This window comes from Schistocerca piceifrons, chromosome 7 (assembly GCF_021461385.2).
Source record: "Schistocerca piceifrons isolate TAMUIC-IGC-003096 chromosome 7, iqSchPice1.1, whole genome shotgun sequence".
NCBI lineage: Eukaryota > Metazoa > Arthropoda > Insecta > Orthoptera > Acrididae > Schistocerca > Schistocerca piceifrons.
The window spans coordinates 135,826,424-135,849,668 of NC_060144.1; the positions used below are offsets into that span (position 1 = coordinate 135,826,424).

Consider the following 23,245-nt stretch of genomic DNA (forward strand, 5'->3'; position numbering starts at 1 on the left):
TGTTTTAGATGTAATATATTGCTGTATCATCAGTGATGGGAGCTGTGTTAACTACATGAAAGTCTGCGAGTCAGATAGATATATATTAAACGTGTCTGTGGCAAAAGAGAGCCTTGTCCTACCCCGGCGCGCATATAGGGTAAAATGAAGCAGTATCATCAATGAATATAGTGTAAGTACGGTTTTTAACGTACGAATATATCAACGTTACAATGTATATTATCCTGCAGATAACATCATCATAAGCGAATAATCTTACAGCATTGTTTACCCTCTCGCTTACCTCTTTTCAGAATATTTGTGGTCCTATTACGCTTCCATGGAGCAAGCTCCAAATAACGTACTGGGTTTTATAAGAATTCTTCGAAACAATTGTATATCTGTGAAGATACTCCCGTTGTCATAGCTTAGTTAAATTAGTCAGTTACTGTATCGAACATCACGCAAGTGGGGTGCAGCAGATTGGAGAGGGGGGGGGGGGGGGGCAGGATGTCGACGATAAACATTTCAGCACCAGAAAAAATAATCGAGGTTAGATTGATACTAACTGCGCGGGTGCTGCCGGTACAGGCAATTACGTCCAAGTGCATGAGAAAAATTCGCTCAAAGCAGTGAGGAAATTAAAAACAAACCGTAATTGCTTGGTAGAGGCTGCTGAAATACTCGAGTAAATTGAGTAAACATGGTTTACTACCGCAGATAAAAAACACGCTCAAATATTCGATTACGTGAGCTTACACGCAAAACGAAATTTTCAGAAACCCTGGAATCAATTTTACAATTTGTACCGTAGTGAAATGCTTCCTCATACACCGAAAGCTAATTCTCTCTTGTGAACAGCACTCAGAAACTTGCGCGTTTGTTATAACAGAAAGTAGAGCTGTTAAATAAACTATGCAGATCTTAGATATGATGTCCAAAATAATTGCGTTGCTTGCCAGAAAGTTTCTCTGTTTTGCATCGGTATGTTAAGAAATTGTAATGACGGCAGTACACTGCTGCCCATTAGAAGTGTAACCATGCAACAAACATCAGATTGACATGAAGTGTATTACAAACTGGCGTGTTATGCGTATGATTAGTGTTTCAGCGCAACTGCACAAACTAGATGGGAATAACGCCGTCTAAATTCTGTACATAAAGAAAAATTACGCGGCGCGTTTCTCATTCAGAAATCGCTTTTGAGTGCTGCTTGTTTATGAGACGATCGTATAATGCCTCTTGTAAAAGGGAAAAACGTTTACCAGCACGTTGTGCAAATTCGTCAGCAGCCTTAACATGGCCTATAGAGACTGCAGCTTATAGTTCCGCGATATTGCTGCTCGCGTTGACCGGGATCCGCAACTGTAACACTAATGTGGAACAGGATGTCAAATTAAACACCTTTCATCCGTCTAGTTTCCAAGCTTATTTTATTTGGCTACCAGTTTTGGTATTAGTAGATTTTTGCTCGCTACAGCGATACCTTCTGCCATCATCTCATGGTTCAAGGTATCGCTATAGCAAGCAGATATCTACCACTGTTTTGAACAGTACCGAGATGAAATCTTCCTACACGTCTGTCAGGGGCCTGAAGACAGAGTAGTAAATCGCCGAAACTGGTGGCCAAATAAAATAAGTTTGGGAACTAGACGGCTGAAGGGTGTTTAATTTAACATCCTGTATCGAACAGCCGAGTCCCGCAACCATCTCTAAACCGATGGAGATACACAGACCAAATATGCAACCGATGAGTTCAGGAGGTCCATACACAACGGCATGCAGTGACTAGCGCCCGATAGGTCAGATACATGGGCCGAATAAAAAGTAGTGGCAACACTGTTACAATTCACAACAGACTTTATTGACAGACGTTCACATATTACGTGCCCTCAGTATAATCGCGCCGCATCTCGACCACCTTTCCCCACACAGATGGAGGTGCACCGTCAGCGGGTCTGTCTCTGTCGACGTCTCACTAGGACCGTCTCATGGCAGGGATGATGTCGTCTCTTCTGTTGTAGCGCATACCACGAAGAATTTCTTCATTTTGGCGGATAGATAGTAGCCGCACGGACTCATATTGGGTGAGTACAGTAGATGTTCCAGTATCTCCCAACCCCACATATGCAGGAGCTCCTCCATTGTGCCGGCCGGAGTGGCCGAGTGGCTCTGGGCGCTTCAGTCCGGAACCGTGCGATTGCTACGGCCGCAGGTTCGAACCCTGCCTCGGGCATGGATGTGTGTGATGTCCTTAGGTTAGTTAGGTTTAAGAAGTTCTAAGTTCTAGGGGACTGATGCCCACAGCAGTTAAGTCCCATAGTGTTCAGAGCCATTTGACCCATTTTTTCCTCCATTGGGTTGGCAGTGTGGCATTGTGCATTGTCATGAAGGATGACGATACTGTCCATCGACGAGCCACATGCAGCAGGGGAAGGCAAGGAGCTCAATTGTCATGTTTACCATGCAGAGGGGAGCGACGTCTCGAACGGGGTAGATCTTGAATGACATGCCTGCAATCCCGAAACACTTTCACCCATCTCCCAACCATATGGCATGCAATTCTGCATCACCACACACTTGATTCTATCCCTGAGAACACTATTGTGCGCTGCTATCAAGTGCCACTTCAGTCTTGACCCATGCGTGTTGTTTGTTTCCTAACACACTGTTAGGATACTAGAACCGGCCTCCCGCACTTTTAGACATTATACACTGCAGCTGACTCAAATATAGCTGTTGCCGCTCACTGCACTGCTTTAATAGACCTATTATTAGCTATAGGCAGAGCGCGTGCACTTCTTTCAGATTATGGTAGTGTTGCCACTACGTTTTTATCCAGCCCTAGTACATTATTATCTGAACCTTGCCGCTTCATACACCTTGAATTCAGGTAGTGGGCCTGTATGCAGCAAAACATGTAACCAGATAGCTGGTGCGACGACGTCTGGAACGCCACAGACTATCAGCACATCACCTCTGCTACGTCTGGTATTGAGGGGGCACCAGAGGGAGGCGCGCAGGCAGAGACCACACTACACACTGTGCACGGGAAAGACACCACGTCCTCTTTTCAGACGATTCTCTTTTCTGTGTGCACCATCATGAGGGACGTATTCGTATGTGGAGCCTCGGAGGGGAGTGTACTTGATCTGATCGCATTCGCTGCCGTCATATGGCTCAGCTCCTGACGTGATAGTACTGAGTGCCATTAGGTACACAACAAGATCATCTATAGTTCACACAGCCGGTAATTTGCATAGCTGCCTTGAAAATTTCTGGCATGTCAAGGCCAGTGGTTGTGTCCTAACTCTGAGATCTCCGTTACGTTATCTTTCAACAAGATAACGCAAGGCCACATTATTTGTGCTGCGCTGACCTAATTTGATGCAGAAGGTGTTCTACTGTTACCGTGCCCAGCACGAACTCTAGATCGCTCAGCCATTGCAAACATCTGGTCATGGGTCGCCGAGAGATTGGCACGCCACCACTCGCTAGGCACTGTGGCACAGGGAACCAATACAGTGTAATTCTAAATGATAGATCCATTTTCGAAAGTCCATATGTATTCAAGTACAAATCCAAAATGAACAAGCTTGATACCAATGAAAAGAGGAAGTTTCAAAGATTTTGGAGGGCTGTGGCGGGCAGATGGTGATGGTTTCAGATATGGCCGCTAGAGTTCGCGCGCCAACGGGGCCGTCATTCCGTTTCACTGTCAGTTGTGAGTGAAGCATGAGGTTTTCCGCGTTCTTTAGTTCGCGAAAAATGAGTCGTAAATTGCAGTGCAGCGGGCATTTCGTACCAGATTCGGTATTCAACCACCAACTCACCAAAGTATTAGCCGTTGGTTTAAGCAATTCAAAGAGACTGGGAGTGTGTGCAAAGGAAAAAGCACAGGCCGAGCGCGTGTGTCAAGAGGATGATGTCCGACGAAGTTAAGAAACTTTTCTGCGCAGTCCTAGTACGTCTACCAATAGAGCCAGTCGATAACTTGAAAAACCCCAACCAACTGTATGTAAAGTTCTGTGACGGCATTTGCTGTAGAAGCCCTACCGATTACAACCTGTGCTGGCTCTCAACCACAGTGACAAAGAGAAGCGTCTCGGATTTTGTGATTATGTGGTAGCAAAGATGGAGGATGACGCATTTCTACAGCATGTAATTTTTAACGACGAAGCGCCGTTCCACCTTAGTGGAGAAAACAGACACGATGTTCGCATGTGGGGTTTGGAAAATCCACAGTCACCATTGCGACACGAAAGAGACTCATCGCAGATCAACGTGTCCTGTGCCGTACCCCATACAAAAGTTTATGGACCATTTTTCTTTGCGTAAAAAACTGTAACGGGCATCACCTACCTGGACATGTTGGTACAATGGCTGTTCCCTCAAGCTATGGAAGATTCCTAGGACTTCTTTTTCCAACAGGATGGAGCTCCGCCCCATTGGCACCATGCTGTAAGAGGTTTTTTTGAATGACTCCCTTTCTCAGCGCTGGGTCGGTCGCAGGGAGTTTGAGGACCTGGCTCTGCACTTCCGACCACCGAGATCTCCTGATCTCACACCCTGCGACTATTTCTTTTGGAATGATGTGAAGGAAGCTGTTTATGTCCCGCCTCTACCAACCACTCTAAACGATCTCCGGAACCGGACCACTGCTGCCGTGCACTCGGTAACAGCAGATACGCTTTCGCGTGTGTGGGACTACTTTGGCTACCGCGTCAATGTTTGCCGTGCAGCCATTTGTGGCCACATTGAACATTTACAACGTTTACCTCATTTATAATTATTAAATAATTACTAAAAACTAATTAATTACAAAATTATTACAAATTATTATATTTATAAAATTGATATAAAACATTGTGGAAAAAACAATGAAACTTCGTCTTTTCAGTGGTATAAAGATTGTTCATTTTGGATTTGTACGTGAATAAATACTAAGTTTTGAAAATGGGTCCATCATTTAGAATAACGTTGTATACCTCAACCAAGCAGAGTTCGACTTGATTCCCAACCGAGTTAGAGCCACTGCTGCTGCTAGAAGTTACAGCCCATTGTACTAAACTTCACATCCTGTACACTCCCAAATTACCTACAACTTAAATCAAGTATACCTCTTGCGTGTCCCGGGAGGAATGGTAATTGTTCAGGAATATGACAGGAACGATCATTCGAAGCAAAATGTCTAGTAAACATTGCCTCTAAAATGCATAGCTTAGGAAATATGAGCACTTATTCATCCTCGCAACTGTGAAACACATGTCTTCTACTGAACTCGTACTCATAGCTCGTAAGGTATGTATGTTCGAGCCCATGTTTACTAGACAATTTTTTCTTGTTTTGGTCCACACTACCTCCTTCCAAAATACGGAAAGCAGAGAGCTTTCAGTAGAAGAGATTTGTTTTACAGTATCGAAGATAAAGGAGTGCTCGTAAGGTATGCATTTCAGATACATATTTACTAGAATTTTTTGCTTCCAGTTATTGTTTCTGTCATATCCCTGAATATTGACCATTCCTCCCAGACAACGTGTACACGAAGAATTAATAAAATTTAATTTATCCCCTTTTTCATCTTTCCCTATTCGTTTCCAAATTCATGGAAGTATGTTCCGTTTTGCAATTAAATGAAAGGCAGTTTGTGTTTTGCTACACACGTGCGCGCACACACACACACACACACACACACACACACACACACACACACTTTCGATACACAGTGGAATGTACAAGTGAAGCGTTGTAATAAATATAGGTGAAAAAAACGCCGAAAATAAACCATCTGGAGCCTGGGGATCGAGTAAACACGTATCCAGGACCACACACATGGACTAGAAACATTGGAAATCGAAAGTAACACCAAATGATAATTTAACCTTAAGAAATTTGTGCTACAAAAGTTGTTTCTAGCCTGAAAAGGGAGAGACTAAACGTATCATACGTGTGCTAGTACATAACGCATGTACCTTGTACGCAAACATGTATTACAGGCCACTGAAGATGCTTCATAAAAACAGAAGCGAAACCTGATGGCAAAAAACAAACTGCCTTTCGTTAACTGCATAGATGGATCATACATCTATGCAGTAAAATTTCATCATCATCCTTCCTCATGTTGACACTTAATTGACCAGCAATGTATTTCTTTTTCTTAGTATTAAGTCTTTCTTTTCTTTGCATATTACGTTTTCTTGGTGCTTCTATACATTGTTCGTATGGCAAAAGTGCGAGATCCTTTCGTCAGGTATCACACGTATCGTCTGTTCGGTTGCATTACATTTAAAACGTGTTTGCAGTAGCTGTGAGCCTTCACCTTTTACGAGTAGTTTCCCTACAACATTTATGAGTAGTGTGTGGATCGGTGTGACTCCACTTCTGTTGTCTCACATGGTTAGTCCGTGTTGAAATGTTCAAGTTCCCTGGTTTTCTTGCTATGTCTATTTGTTACCTATGGTGTAGCAAAGCGACTGTGACTTCCGCGATGGTTTTGCTCTCCATTGTGAAATCTAACGAATATCTGTTGATACTATGCTACACGTAGTAATCGAGATTTATTTTTCTCGTTTGCAGGTAGTCTTTCTGAAGCCCAGCCAGGAGGAGATCATATCAGGTAAGGACCGTTCTCATTAGAACCAATTTAATAATTTTGTATTTCAGTGTGTGCTTATGTTGTTTGTGGTTAGAGGGAGACATCTTGAAACATTAATTCTTCTAAGTGCAGAATGTAATATTCGCTATATGACGCGAGTTCTTTTCTTTCTTTTTTGTATATGTTGAAGATGCATTTTAACACACGGTGCCGCTTTTTGTACGGCATTGTTTTTTGTCTAAAGCACGCAGAAGCATGCTTTGGGCCTTCTTGATGAAGTGCTGCCACGTGGTCTCCTGAAAGGCAATCAACAAAATACTCTCTCGCTTTACCTCAGTTGCAAAAATTGGATGAACAGTTAGAAAAAAGGTGGCTGTTCCCAAACCGCTACGCTGCTGCGAAACATTGTCATGTTCCTATATGTGGTGTGGTCATTTCCTGAAACAGGATACATAATTTTAATTTATTGCGCCTTTTCACACGGTTTCCAAAATGCATTTTCTAAACTTCAAATTGAGTCTGGTGGTGGTGCAATAAAGTCAAGGAATGCCGACATTAAGAGAACAGCCAATAAATACGTAGGATTAAATAGGAGAAGTGATTGACGCTAAAAGTTAATAAGAGGGATTTTTTAGTTAGTAAGTGCTGAAATTTACATATTAATTTAACATAAGTTCCCAGTTTGGTTTAGAAATGATCATAACATATTGATGTTTCTCAGTTATTGAAACTCTGTCGATCGATTTTTGCGGATCTGGAAGTAACAACGTTACTATGCTGTCTTGTTGAAATCTGACATTTTGAGACCGGGAATTAGTCTATCTATTAGGGAAAACCGTATCAAAATCCCTGCTGTAGTTTGTGAGATCATCCCGAACATACAGAGATATGCAGCGGGAGAATTTAATTTGTAATGTGTATAGATAAGAAGATTTTCGTTTGTAGGAGGATGAAACTGAAGATCACAACTTAATTTAAAGTAAGTGAGACTGTGGTGGTGTAAGACGAAAATCAAATGATCTAGTTTATACAGTTGCAAATGTGCTCCATCAGAGGAAAATGTTCGATGCTGTAGTCCACTCTTCAGACGAAAAACTTATAAAAGTTGTCGAATGCAAACACAACGGTTGTATTCTTGTTTATTCCACCTGGGCCATGAGAAAACATATCTACTCCGTCAAGATAAAAATGGGCAGATAGCAACGTCATTGTCGTGTCCCTGCTACCAAAAAGCGCTCCATTTGTGTGTTCTTTTAACCTTGGCAACGTTCGTCTATGGATTAATGGTGAGTTGTGCAGCGTTTCGATCATTTCTGTAATTTTTTCGAAGACTGGTTTAAATTTATTTTAGTAATTAAGTACCATTTAGTGAATACCCTTTATCCTCGTGTCCTATTTTCTTGTACTGTCTTCACAGATCCGGTAACGGGTGGAAAGCGCGTGTATATCGACTTAATTGTTATACTTTCTTCCCCAGACATTAAATAAAAAATAAATTTACAGCAGTCCTTAAAATAATTTTTCACATGTTTACACACACACACACACACACACACGCGCGCGCGCAGTGTGATTCAGCTGCCCCTACCACTGTTGTTTTATGCAATCCGCATTGTTATAACTGTCCTTCAAAAACCACGGGCGAAATTTTCATATTCTCTCTCCCGCTACGAGGAAGCTATTAGTCCTACACGAAAAATGAACAAGACTCTTTTGTGAAGGAAACTGAATGTAGTTAAATTTTGTAGCGTGTTAGGTTTCCACTAGAAACCGTAATTCTCGAGTTATTCAAGAAAATCGTACAAAAGTGATCTTCAAATGCACACCCACTCCCACACTCAGCCCCCACCGATCAGGATTTCCAGTATGTTGTTCATGGCACTCCCTCCTACCACTGTAAAACAATTTGCGACTGCACGAATTATTTCCCACATTCGACCTTTTTAGTCTTCACTGACTGGACTTCTTACGCTACCGGCGTAGTTCAGCGCTTACAAATTTTAGAATTGATGTTTGGGTAACTTACGCCTAACAATTTTGTGAATTTTAAAACAAAAAAATAAACTGCTGTGCTTGTAAGGGTCAAGTTTGAACGAGCTGTCAACGTAATTAGTTTTGACGTAACGTTAACAAAATAAACTGCTGTGCTTGGAAGTGTCAAGTTTGAACGAGCTGCCGGCCGCGGTTGTCCAGCGGTTCTAGGCGCTCAGTCCGGAACCGCGCGACTGCTACGTCGCAGGTTCGAATCCTACCTCGGGCATGGATGTGTGTGATGTCCTTAGGTTAGTTAGGTTTAAGTAGTTCTAAGTTCTAGGGGACTGATGACCACAGATGTTAAGTCCCATAGTGCTCAGAGCCATTTGAACCGTTTTGAACGAGCTGTCAACGTAATTAGTTTTGACGTAACGTTAACAAAAGTCGTTTATCTTTGATTACTTTCACGGGCATGTTTACATTAGTAATGTTAACAAAATGGCCTAGTATGCTGCTGGCACAACTGCCCAATCATTCGAGACCAGAACAGATCAGATATCGGGAATAGCTGGTGTTGTCGAAAGTTTTTGGACCGTGGTAGGAGGGTGTGCTGCGAACAACATACTATAAATCGTGGCTGGCGAGAGATGAGTGAGGAGGGGGAGGTGCGTATGAAGATCACGTTTATACGTTTTTGTTGAATAACTTGAAAATGGTGACTTCCGGTACCAACTTTAAACACATTAAATTTCCTATAAAAAGCCCGGTTCCTTTTTTCTGTAGAAGTAACAGTTTGTGCATAGTGAGCGAGAGAATAAGAAAATCTGGCGAGTGATTTTTGAAGGCGAGGTACGACATTGCGGGTTGCAAAAACGACAGTGATAGGGGCAGCGGAAAGAATTGTCACTGGTAACCGATCAGTCATTGTTTTGATTACCCTGGTATCGTCCGCTTGTAGCCGACGACAAACTCAGGCGACGAGTTTTCAGTTAAATGCACAGCGGCAGAGCTGTCGGGCCGAGGTCCTGACAGTGGTGTACATGTTCTGCTTTTAACCCGCCCATGCTTGCCTGGTGGCCAGGCGGGCAGGCCGCCGCGCGTTGTCAACAGAACGGGCAGGCTGCTTCACTCCCAGCCAAGCCAAGCAGAACCCAACCCGGGCAGGCTGTGGGAAACTTGCTTGCCTGCCCATATTACTGGTGAGCTGCGCTACGCAGCCGTTTAGTCAGCGCGCGTCATTGTCGTATTATGAACGTTAATTAAAAGTTTTTATTTTACCTGAGCACCAAAAGACAAACCCCAACGTTATATAATTATATATATATATATATATATATATTAATTTCAGGTCAAAAAATATTGGGTTTTATCTGTAAATTCTTCCTTTACGAGTATATTTCGGGCTTATTATCTATATAAATAAAAATGAATTGCCAAATGTGTTGATAAGCGTAAAACTCGAGAACAGCTGGAACAATTCGGCTTTTTTTTTTTTTTTTTTTTTTTTTTTTGCTGTGTTCGTAATTCTCAGGACAAGGTTTTTATGAAATAAAATTTTGGAAAATCGACCGAAAAATCGGAAAATTTGAGAAAACCTGAAAGTGCGTTTTCATTGCGTCCGTGTGTTTGTATTGGATACAATCTTCACGAAATTTTGCACACTGTACCTTGAAACCAAGAGGAAGGTCACAGTCTATATAAAATTTCGTCGGGTGCATGGCAGGGGTTACTTTACCTAACGGAATTCGACAAATTGTACGTTTTTATTCCTATCTTGATGAAATTTGTCACAGTTGATATTCAAAGCAGGATGAAGGGCGCTGTCTGCTTAAAATTCTGAATGGTGCATGGGAGAGGGTACTTTACTTACACACTTCTACACCAACGTACAGTTTTATTCGGATCTCGAAGAAATTTTGCACGCTTGACCATCAAGAGGAACATCACTGTCTACATAATATTTCGGACAGTGCATGGAATAGAGCACCTTACAAAAGATTTTGACATCCTTTGCGGCCTCATAAACACACGAAAACGTTTCCCATGCGGCACTTGAGCTCTGTTTCGTTCAAATGGTTCAAATGGCTCTGAGCACTATGCGACTTAACTTCTGAGGTCATCAGTCGTCTAGAACTTAGAACTAATTAAACCTAACTAACCTAAGGACATCACACACATCCATGACCGAGGCAGGATTCGAACCTGCGACCGTAGCGGACGCTCGGTTCCGGACTGTAGCGCCTAGAACCCCACGGCCACTCCAGCTGGCTCTCTGTTTCGTTACCAACATGTCTTCGCCAGTTGTCAATTTTTTTCAATCTCACTAAAGTTCGACCTATTCATTGTGCTGCCCCCACCGTTGCGATAATTGAACTGCGGGATAACTACCTGGCTACTCTAGTCACGGTAGCTTGACAGCGCAATCTGTTGTCAGACGCAGCAAGCTGAACGGGTCCCGAGAAGCTTGGCAGGCCTGCGGGAACGCAAGTAGCCCGGGCTTGCGGGAGCCCAAGTCGGCCGCATTACCCACTATGCCTCAGTACACGCGCACTCTTGTGTTTACGTTGCGGCAGGCTGACCTGCATGAATGGTTGCAGAGGAGCTAGGGGCAAGCAGGCTGCAAGGGGAATTTGTACACCTCTAGGTCCTGAGCCTACTGAGACGGCGAGTTCGGAGATACGTCACCGGATCCGCTAGCGAGTTTGTAGCCAGTCTACAGAGCCCATTTGTGATCTCTTCCTTGCAATGAAGCAGTGGGACTAATAAAAGTTGAAGTTTTACTGGAAATAGCGTCTTCAGACACAAACATTATCCGTGTCTTATCGCATACCTCCAGCCGAGCAAACGATTCCTTCGTGCACCAAGATGGAACCAAGCGACAGGGTTCCGACTGCGTATCTGTGGGGTATCGCTGGTGCCGTCGCATTATGACGCGATATCGGAAATGCGCGTGCGCGTTCGTTCTCGGTCCAAATTATGCGCAGAGCGGCCTCGCCCGTCAAAACAACGTGCCCGGAGTGAGTGGGCGGAGTCGCGTGACCCCCCGCTATAAACAGCGGCCCTTGCCGAGTTGCGCTACAAGTCGATCCTCTGGCAGCCCGGAGTTTGTCCGCACTTTCCGGGCTTCTGCAACATTCTGGGCAGCCTAAAATTAGGCAGCAGCGGCATTAGGTACCGGTACTGCGCTTACTCCGCACGCCACCTGCCATTCGTGTTTACTTCCAGGCAGCGACGCGCTGGAGCTGGAAGTAGCAGCCAGAGCAGTACAACAAAGCTCCAAGAAACGCTCAGCACAGCCATCAAACCGGCTTCGTACCAGTATTAAGATACAATGCTCAACATCTCACACTGAAACGTCCCCTTAGAAGAATTAATGAATTACTGTGCTGACAAACCTCTTACATGATCTGATTTTCAAACAGCTCAGCAGAACTGAACGTACTCAGACATTTCGCTCTTTACTTATTCTGATCCACACTAAACTGACACACTGTATTTTTAGCGCAACGCAGTCTGACTTTCAATAATCTCTACAAAAGAATGGCCCTGACTCACAATAACCTATACCTTTCATGAATAACTTACCTCCCAAAAATCTTCAAACCACTGCAATACAGCGAGCGCCAAAGCCGGCAGCTAAATAAAAGATTCTAACTGCTGAAGGCACTAACTACTAATAGGAATAATTAGCAAATGAAAGATTATGATAGAAAACAAACAATCTATTTATCTTAATAATATTCAAAAGTCATCATATATATATACATGAGTTCATGATATACAGTATTACAAATTTACTCTTTCTGATGGACACACGTCCAGACCGTCCGCTCTCAAAATGCTGCCATCTCTCTCCCTACATCCACCACTGCTGGCGGCTCACCTGCACCTGCACAAGGCTACGCTCTGTTCACATCCAACTGCCCAACACAACAATAGCGAATATACCAACAATGCCAACCAGCCACAGACTGCGCACAGCACAGCCAGTGATTTTCATACAGAGCGCTATGTGGCGTTACCAATATAAAAACCTAAACAGCCTACTTACATAGCCCCCATGCTCCCCACAAAAAATTCTACAAATTGTTTTGGGCAGTGGCCAATAATGATTTCATAAAATTTTTCATAATTACAATAACAAAGATATCAAATGCACACACTTATTGATGCACTGTTGGTCAAAAGCAAAAATTGTTCTCATAAAGACAGTCCTGATCATTTAGCACAATAGTAATTCCAGTTTTTTTTTCTCAAAGTCTGAGCAGTAAAAGAAAATGCACATGGAAGTAGTGGATTTCCATGCAGTCTTGAAACGAAGTGATTAATATTATTTTTTTTTATTCGGTAACCGCCATTAAAACCTACATTAGGTCACAGTTACACTTGACTGGAATCCTTATTCTGTAGTAGTACATCTTACTATAAAGCATAGCCACCTGGCTCAGTTCCCTTTTATTAGACTGATGGAAAATGTGCGAGTCAAAATACTGACTTTAATTAGTAGTAGCGTAAAGAGCATCTATTGTGCCAAGGTTTGTTGGAATTTATGTGCAGATATGAGAAAGAAAAATGCGGCAACAGCGCAGAAAGCGACGCCGGATGTGTAATTTAGACTCGCCAGTGAGAGGTCGCTTGTACTTTGCAGTTGTGCTTTGGAGGTGATGTGGACTCCAAAGGAGAAAGGATTAAATTAGAATTATATTAATACCTTTAGCTGCTGGCGGACGTTGATATATATCAACGGGGTCAGGTGAAAATGTGTGCTCCGCCCGGGACTCGAACCCGGGATCTCCTGCTTACATGGCAACGCTCTACCCATCTGAGCCACCGAGGACACAGAGGATAGTGCGACTGCAGGGACTATCTCGCGCACGCCTCCCGCGAGACCCACATTTTCACCTTGTACGTCCACACACAACGTTCGTAGTGTTCCACCCCAACACAATCATTACTCGTGGAACACATTCTTAGCAAGTCCCGTAAGAGTTTGGGGAATATGTGTGCATCCGTACAGAAGAAGAAGGTCATGGCCGGTGTTGCCAGAACGATGTACTTATATGGATATGGTGTCTGTTCTTATACTTATATGGATATACTTATATGGATATGGTGTCTGTTCTTATAAATTTAAAGGAGAAAGTAGCCTGACGAGAATGGTAAAGCACCAAAGAAAAATGAACGTTACTACATAAAATCTATGCCAGGCTATCTCTAGTTAGCTACGAACTTGTGATTTTAGTGAAGCATTGAAGCATCGTGTATGAACGTGATGTCTGAAAATCTTTGTTAATTTTCAGTTGTCGTGAATTGAGAACCTATTTGGATATAGAAGAATTATGGAATCAGTGCTTTATGATTTCGCAGTTAATTATTTAAATGTAGAAGCTCTCCTATAGCTCTCACCCTTTGCAGTCGGAAAAGAAGTCCACGGTTGAATACGTGGCACCGCATAGCAGGACCACATCTTCAAGAGAAAACAAAACGGCGACTGCGAAATTCGGAAAATAAGGTAACTATTATTACATGGGAAGGAGAAAACGCTTGGCATCTCGCAGTATATCGATCACTTAAAGTGAACCCACAACAAGAGACAAACTCCCAGCTTGGTTGCCCAAAATCTTTACTTCTTTTTTCTGACAGCCTATGTTCTTTCCTCTGCTCATCTCGTGCTTACTTTACGTTGACCGTTGCGGCGGTCCTCCTACCCTTTGGGCGCGTACCGTACTTGCGGGACAGGTAGTTGATTGACCAACTGGCCCACCGGCACCTAGGCGCACTGGATAGAAGTTATCGACCTAGGCAGTAAAGTGGCTTGGACAAGTCCCCTTTGTAACTGCCACCTAATAACAGAAGATTAAGCCCTAAATTAATTAAAATCTTACTCCGTACTCAGGGTCGTAAAACGATAGCTCCCACGGCTGTGACTGTCAAAGTAATTAAAGTCACACCGAATAACCGTCTTCCACGGAATAAGCACCTTGTTACTTTCATAGAAAAGACTTTCAATTCCTTGTTAAAAATGTGCCAGGCCAGTCCTGCGTTCGGGAAGGTAGGAATTCGTCCTATCGGTTCATCTAGACACTTCTCTAAATTCCAGACACAAATCACTGTCAAAATTAGTTTAAATACACTTCACTATGTTTATGGTCTACTGAGACACCACACAAGAAGAGTTTGCGACAGGTGATACCGTAAGTACCGTGGACTTGCATGCGCGGCAGCACCACCAGGAAGAGAGACGATCTCTTTAAGTAACAGTGCACGAGGAGAAGTTGTCAGTTGCAAGTTGTAGGTCTTGCCAGCGAGTTCCTGCAGAACGTTCGCCGTGACTTCAGGTCGTCGAGTGAGACAGAAACAGTTGCCGACAGATACACAGTGGTTATCTTCAGTAGAAAAGAATAGTGAATAGAATTATCGTGTATGGGCAGAGACCGCCTGCCTAGAGATTTCACTGAGCACTGTTAGTTTGGAACTGTTCTTTCGAATAGTAAATCAAGACAGAAATTAGCTTTCTTCCGACTTTTGTTCAGGGCGTTAGTTACGTTCAAGACTGGAGGTAATGAGTTCACGTTAGTCAAGACTGCCTTTAATGCGACAAAGACGCCATTATCATCGCCTCACTGACTTCGAACGAGGTCGTATCATAGGGCTAAGAAAATCTGTATGTTCCTGCTGCGATATTGTGGAAAGTCTTGGTAGGAATGTAGCTACTGTAGATGATTACTGGAACGATGGTCACAAGAATGTACATACGGTTGCAAGAAGACCAGTCTCCGGACGGCCAAGTGGTACTACCGAGAGGGAAGACCATCGTGTTCGGCGTATGGCTCTGTCGCATCGTTTCACATCTGTGTCAGCAATCTGAATAGCAGTGGCACCCCAGTGTCACAACGAACTGTCACTAAACGGTTACTTCAAAGACAGCTCCGAGCTAGACGCCCTGTAGCGTGCATTCCACTGACCTCAAACCGCCGCTGTTTGCGACTTCAGTGGTGTCGAGAGAGAGCTAGTTGGAGAGCAGGGTGAAGGTCTTTCGTGTTTTCTGATGAAATCTGGTTCTGCCTCGGTGCAGTGATGGACATGCGAGGTGTGGCTAGAAAAAAACCGGACTAGTACTGGTGAAACAATAAAACGAATGCAATAAGGCTGAAAGTCGCGTGGCCTGTCACGTGACTCTCGCTCCGCCTACTGCTCGAGTTTCATCTGCCTCCTGCACTCAGTCTGCCCGTGGCGTCTGTTTTAAGTAGTTGACGTTTTGTCTGTGCGTCGGAAAATGTTGAGTGTACAGAAAGAACAGCGTGTTAACATCAAATTTTGTTTCAAACTAGGAAAATCTGCAAGTGAAACGTTTGTAATGTTACAACAAGTGTACGGCGATGATTGTTTATCGCGAACACAAGTGTTTGAGTGGTTTAAACGATTTAAAGATGGCCGCGAAGACACCAGTGATGACACTCGCACTGGCAGACCATTGACAGCAAAAACTGATGCAAACATTGAAAAAATCGGTAAACTTGTTCGACAAGATCGCCGTTTAACAATCAGGGGAGTGTATGAGTTAACAGGAGTTGACAAGGAAAGTGTTAGGCAGATTCTTCATGAAAGTTTCAACATGAACAAAGTGTGTTCAAAAATGGTTCCAAAGTGTCTCACAATTGAACAGAAGTAACGCCGAAGAATGATTTGTTCTGACATCCTGGAAAACATTGAAAGTGATCCCACCTTCTTACAAAATGTTATTACTTGCGATGAATCGTGGTTTTTTACTTACGATCCCAAAACTAAACGCCAATCGATGCATTGGAAAACTCCTGGTTCTCCACGACAAAAAAAAGCACGAATGTCAAAATCGAAATTCAAGGCAATGATGATTGTTTGTTTTTTGACATCAAAGGGATTGTGCACATTGATTGGGTAACAGAGGGACAAACAGTGAATCAGCATTACTACATTAGCGTCCTGGCTACCCTACGTGAGCGAGTACGGAGAAAACGGAACGATTTGTGGAGAAAAAAGTCATGGATCCTTCACCAAGACAATGCCCCAGCTCACAGTGCGTTGTCAGTGAAGACGTTTTTGGCAAAACACAACATTCCCATCTTAGATCATCCACCCTACTCACTTGATTTGGCCCCCTGTGACTTTTTTCTTTTCCCTAAAGTCAAGTCAGCTTTGAAAGGAACTAGATTTGAGACTGTTGAAGCAGTAAAAGAAAAAGCGACGGAAGTAATGTATGGACTTACCGAAAATGATCTGCAGCATTGCTATGAACAGTGGAAAATTCGTATGGAGCGGTGTAGAGACCGAGGAGGAGAGTACATTGAAGGAGATAACATGAAATTGTAAATAATTGTAAATAAATGTTTTTTCCAGCATCAGTCCGGTTTTTTTTTTAGCCACACCTCGTATATTGGTCAGAAGGAGGCCCATTGAAGGCTTGCAACCAACCTGTCTCTGTGCAAGACACCCTGGACCTGCACCTGGAGTTATTGTCGGGGTACAATTTCTTACGATAGCAGACGCTCCCTGTGGGTGTCCTACACATCCTTACTGCAAATCTGTAGGTTGATCTGGTGAGTCGACATTTTGTGCTGCGATTCATGAAAGTATTCCTGGGGGTATTTTCCAACAGGATAACGCTCACCCACATACCGCTGTTATAACCTAGCGTGTTCTACAGTGTGTCGACACGTCCCATGGCCTGCTCTATCACCTGATCTGCCTCTAGTCGAGCGCATATGGGAAATCATCGGACAACTCCAGTGTCACTCACAACCAGCATTGCTATTTTGTCACAAACTGACATTTTGAACCCGTGGCTGTACATGGAATATAGGTTGACTCTTACACAGAAGATTACAGCAACCAGCCACTTTTTACAACGCTGTTTGTTTATTTGGACAGCGCCGTTACCGGTTTCGAACCGACAGGTTCATCTTCAGTCGGCTAGTTCATGTTTTATATCAAATTTTGCCTTTTGTTTCCCCTTATCCCTGGCAAGCTAGATCCACTCATCTCTTCACTCCTGTTTGCATCTATTTCAATCAGTCAACACATCGGCATTTCCATTTTACCCTATGCAACAACTCTCTAGCAGTTTCTATACATTTGTGTGTGACACTCATTTTCATTTCACCTGTGTCGATATTTTAATTAATCACTAAATCTACCTTGTATATTTTACCTTACGACTTACAACTCGTTTCTGAAACTGTTAAAGGGTGTCACAATTTTAAGTACTTGGGAGTGACACTGTCGTCCAATGGTAGAAGTATGGATGATGTAAACAATAAAATAGGCCAGGGCAAGCGAGCCATAAAACAACTAAATGGTATTCTCTGGAACAAAAACATAACGCGCAGAACAAAACATACCATCTACCACACGATTATTGAAAGTATCACAACATATGGTGCAGAGTTGTGGGAACTAACTCAGAGGCAGAAAGATCGCCCGCTGCCTGTCGAGGTGGTTTTCTGGAGACGGAGTTGTGGATACTCCAGACTTGACCATATTAGAAATGATAGGATCGGAGAGGTTATGAATGTCAAAAGCACACTCCTATACTACATAGAAAGGAAGCGCCTACTCTGGTATGGTCATTTACAGCGTATGCCAGACACAAGATGGTCAAAACGGGTATGGCAATGGACTCCACATCAAAGAAGACAGCGCGGTAGACCTGCGAGATGCTTGAAAGACGACGTCAACGAAGCAATGGCGGCGAGAGGTCTTAATGAAGGCGACTGGAATGACCGTGAACGATGGAGATTGGGATGCGAGAGGCGGCAGCAGCCGTAGAAACCTCGCTCATATATATATATAAAACTTCTACAACTGCTGTTATGTCTTTTGCTACTGCAAAAAATTGTTTCCACTTTCACCCCATCCCCTGCCGATATTGGCCGGGGAAATGAAATAACAACAAAGAAAAAAATTCTAGGGTATAGTGTGGCGACGTTTGTGAAAGATGTTGGCGATGTAACACTTCCCAAATCCGTCAGTGCTGAAACATTGTACCATACGGTTGCGTCACGTTCTGAACATCTGCTATAATGTGACAGGACAGTATACATTACTGAAGTGAAAAGCTGTGTTGGACTGGACTAGATCCGAAAATAAAACGCAATTATGGGTTTTTTAATTAATTCCAAGCGCTTTTCAAGTGACGGTAAAATCCTGCCTTCGTCCATTCTCCACTATGTAGCGTGATAACCGGGCGTTTTTCTTTATTTTACAGCCGTGCTGGTATAAAAATGCATTTTTGTCTGTCCCGGTTGCACGTGGAGGCGGGCGGCCGTAATAGCGGCGTTAGGGCGGGGGCTGTGCCGCCGCGTCGGCCGGCTGACGTTTATTGAGCCAGTGGACGCGTCGGACGGGGGTTCCCCGCCCTGCCCTGTTAATTAGCGGCCAGATGCGGTGCACGCGCGCAGATACCACCGCCGCGCCCTGGGGACACCGCCCCCCTTTTTCCAGGCCCTGCTGCACTCGTCGGCGCCCAAATAAATGGCTAAAATCTGTCCGGCTGGTCGGCTCATTCGTCACAGCGTCAGTGTCGAGCGGCAGTCGACAGAAGCGATTCCACGCGATATGCGCGATCTTTTTTTTCTCGCCGCACTGGGGACTCGATTTTTTTCCATAAAGTTGGCAGCGCTGCGTTCAAGAACAAGGTGTCAGCAGTACAACGCACGCTCGTTTGTCTTAGTCGGCTGAGAACACATGTCGTAGTGCCGTATTGAAATGAGTGTGTGTATTCCATTTCCAGTCAGCTGTGAGGTAACGAGCGTCATCTACATTGCCGGGAAGAATTAGTAGACTCTTTTAGAGGTTTCAAATTCACTCAAGATTTATAGTTGCAACAGTGTGTATGGACTACATGAAATGATTATGTTTACCGATCAATAGCGCAAGTGGTGCTGATGTACCGGGTATCGACCCATGCTAGTTCAAAATGGTTCAAATGGCTCTGAGCACAATGGGACTAAACATCTGAGGTTATCAGTCCCCTAGAACTTAGCACTACTTAAACCTAACTGACCTAAGGACATCACGCACATCCATGCCCGAGGCAGGGTTCGAACCTGCGACCGTAGCAGTCGCGCGGTTCCAGACTGAAGCGCCTAGAACCGCTCGGCCACAACGGCCCATGCTGAAACATGCATATTATTACATGGTGTAGCCACCAGTAGCAGCAAAGGCGCTGACTTTGGCATCCAGTCGATCGTATAATAGCATATGCTGTTATGGGATACGTTATGTCACGTCTTCTCAACCTGTTAACATAGCTTTATACGAGTTGTTTGTTTAAAAATGGTTCAAATGGCTCTGAACACTATGGAACTAAACATCTGAGATCATCAGTAACCTAGAACTAAGAACTACTTAAACCTAACTAACCCAAGGACATCACACAGATCCATGCCCGAGGCAGGATTCGAACCTGCGACCGTAGCAGTCGCGCGGTTCCAGACTGAAGCGCCTAGAACCGCTCGGCCACAACGGCCCATGCTGAAACATGCATATTATTAGATGGTGTAGCCACCAGTAGCAGCAAAGGCGCTGACTTTGGCATCCAGTCGATCGTATAATAGCATATGCTGTTATGGGATACGTTATGTCACGTCTTCTCAACCTGTTAACTTAGCTTTATACGAGTTGTTTGTTTTAAAATGGTTCAAATGGCTCTGAACACTATGGAACTAAACATCTGAGATCATCAGTAACCTAGAACTAAGAACTACTTAAACCTAACTAACCCAAGGACATCACACAGATCCATGCCCGAGGCAGGATTCGAACCTGCGACCGTAGCAGTCGCGCATTTCCAGACTGAAGCGCCTAGAACCGCTCGGCCACAATGGCCCATGCTGAAACATGCATATTATTACATGGTGTAGCCACCAGTAGCAGCAAAGGCGCTGACTTTGGCATCCAGTCGATCGTATAATAGCATATGCTGTTATGGGATACGTTATGTCACGTCTTCTCAACCTGTTAACTTAGCTTTATACGAGTTGTTTGTTTAAAAATGGTTCAAATGGCTCTGAACACTATGGAACTAAACATCTGAGATCATCAGTAACCTAGAACTAAGAACTACTTAAACCTAACTTACCCAAGGACATCACACAGATCCATGCCCGAGGCAGGATTCGAACCTGCGACCGTAGCAGTCGCGCGGTTCCAGACTGAAGCGCCTAGAACCGCTCGGCCACAACGGCCCATGCTGAAACATGCATATTATTACATGGTGTAGCCACCAGTAGCAGCAAAGGCGCTGACTTTGGCATCCAGTCGATCGTATAATAGCATATGCTGTTATGGGATACGTTATGTCACGTCTTCTCAACCTGTTAACTTAGCTTTATACGAGTTGTTTGTTTAAAAATGGTTCAAATGGCTCTGAACACTATGGAACTAAACATCTGAGATCATCAGTAACCTAGAACTTAGCACTACTTAAACCTAACTAACCCCAGGACATCACACAGATCCATGCCCGAGGCAGAATTCGAACCTGCGACCGTAGCAGTCGCGCGGTTCCAGACTGAAGCGCCTAGAACCGCTCGGCCACAACGGCCCATGCTGAAACATGCATATTATTACATGGTGTAGCCACCAGTAGCAGCAAAGGCGCTGACTTTGGCATCCAGTCGATCGTATAATAGCATATGCTGTTATGGGATACGTTATGTCACGTCTTCTCAACCTGTTAACTTAGCTTTATACGAGTTGTTTGTTTAAAAATGGTTCAAATGGCTCTGAACACTATGGAACTAAACATCTGAGATCATCAGTTACCTAGAACTAAGAACTACTTAAACCTCACTAACCCAAGGACATCACACAGATCCATGCCCGAGGCAGGATTCGAACCTGCGACCGTAGCAGTCACGCGGTTCCAGACTGAAGCGCCTAGAACCGCTCGGCCACATCGGCCCATGCTGAAACATGCATATTATTACATGGTGTAGCCACCAGTAGCAGCAAAGGCGCTGACTTTGGCATCCAGTCGATCGTATAATAGCATATGCTGTTATGGGATACGTTATGTCACGTCTTCTCAACCTGTTAACTTAGCTTTATACGAGTTGTTTGTTTAAAAATGGTTCAAATGGCTCTGAACACTATGGAACTAAACATCTGAGATCATCAGTAACCTAGAACTAAGAACTACTTAAACCTAACTAACCCAAGGACATCACACAGATCCATGCCCGAGGCAGGATTCGAACCTGCGACCGTAGCAGTCGCGCATTTCCAGACTGAAGCGCCTAGAACCGCTCGGCCACAACGGCCCATGCTGAAACATGCATATTATTACATGGTGTAGCCACCAATAGCAGCAAAGGCGCTGACTTTGGCATCCAGTCGATCGTATAATAGCATATGCTGTTATGGGATACGTTATGTCACGTCTTCTCAACCTGTTAACTTAGCTTTATACGAGTTGTTTGTTTAAAAATGGTTCAAATGGCTCTGAACACTATGGAACTAAACATCTGAGATCATCAGTAACCTAGAACTAAGAACTACTTAAACCTAACTAACCCAAGGACATCACACAGATCCATGCCCGAGGCAGGATTCGAACCTGCGACCGTAGCAGTCGCGCGGATCCAGACTGAAGCGCCTAGAACCGCTCGGCCACAACGGCCCATGCTGAAACATGCATATTATTACATGGTGTAGCCACCAATAGTAGCAAAGGCGCTGACTTTGGCATCCAGTCGATCGTATAATAGCATATGCTGTTATGAGATACGTTATGTGACGTCTTCTCAACCTGTTAACTTAGCTTTATACGAGTTGTTTGTTTAAAAATGGTTCAAATGGCTCTGAACACTATGGAACTAAACATCTGAGATCATCAGTAACCTAGAACTAAGAACTACTTAAACCTAACTAACCCAAGGACATCACACAGATCCATGCCCGAGGCAGGATTCGAACCTGCGACCGTAGCAGTCGCGCATTTCCAGACTGAAGCGCCTAGAACCGCTCGGCCAAAACGGCCCATGCTGAAACATGCATATTATTACATGGTGTAGCCACCAGTAGCAGCAAAGGCGCTGACTTTGGCATCCAGTCGATCGTATAATAGCATATGCTGTTATGGGATACGTTATGTCACGTCTTCTCAACCTGTTAACTTAGCTTTATACGAGTTGTTTGTCTAAAAATGGTTCAAATGGCTCTGAACACTATGGAACTAAACATCTGAGATCATCAGTAACCTAGAACTAAGAACTACTTAAACCTAACTAACCCAAGGACATAACACAGATCCATGCCCGAGGCGGGATTCGAACCTGCGACCGTAGCAGTCGCGCATATCCAGACTGAAGCGCCTAGAATCGCTCGGCCACAACGGCCCATGCTGAAACATGCATATTATTAGATGGTGTAGCCACCAATAGCAGCAAAGGCGCTGTCTTTGGCATCCAGTCGATCGTATAATAGCATATGCTGTTATGGGATACGTTATGTCACGTCTTCTCAACCTGTTAACTTAGCTTTATACGAGTTGTTTGTTTAAAAATGGTTCAAATGGCTCTGAACACTATGGAACTAAACATCTGAGATCATCAGTAACCTAGAACTAAGAACTACTTAAACCTAACTAACCCAAGGACATCACACAGATCCATGCCCGAGGCAGGATTCGAACCTGCGACCGTAGCAGTCGCGCGG

General features: G+C 44.0%; 1 protein-coding gene across 1 annotated transcript in view; it reads left to right on the forward strand.

Moving 5' to 3' along the window:
* LOC124805516 (protein Fe65 homolog) overlaps nucleotides 1-23,245 on the forward strand; it is a 1,158,577-nt gene that overhangs the window by 200,419 nt on the left and 934,913 nt on the right. The window contains exon 2 of the mRNA XM_047266079.1: nucleotides 6,556-6,595. The gene's annotated coding sequence lies outside the window, so the exon portion shown is untranslated. The remainder of the gene's footprint in view (nucleotides 1-6,555; nucleotides 6,596-23,245) is intronic.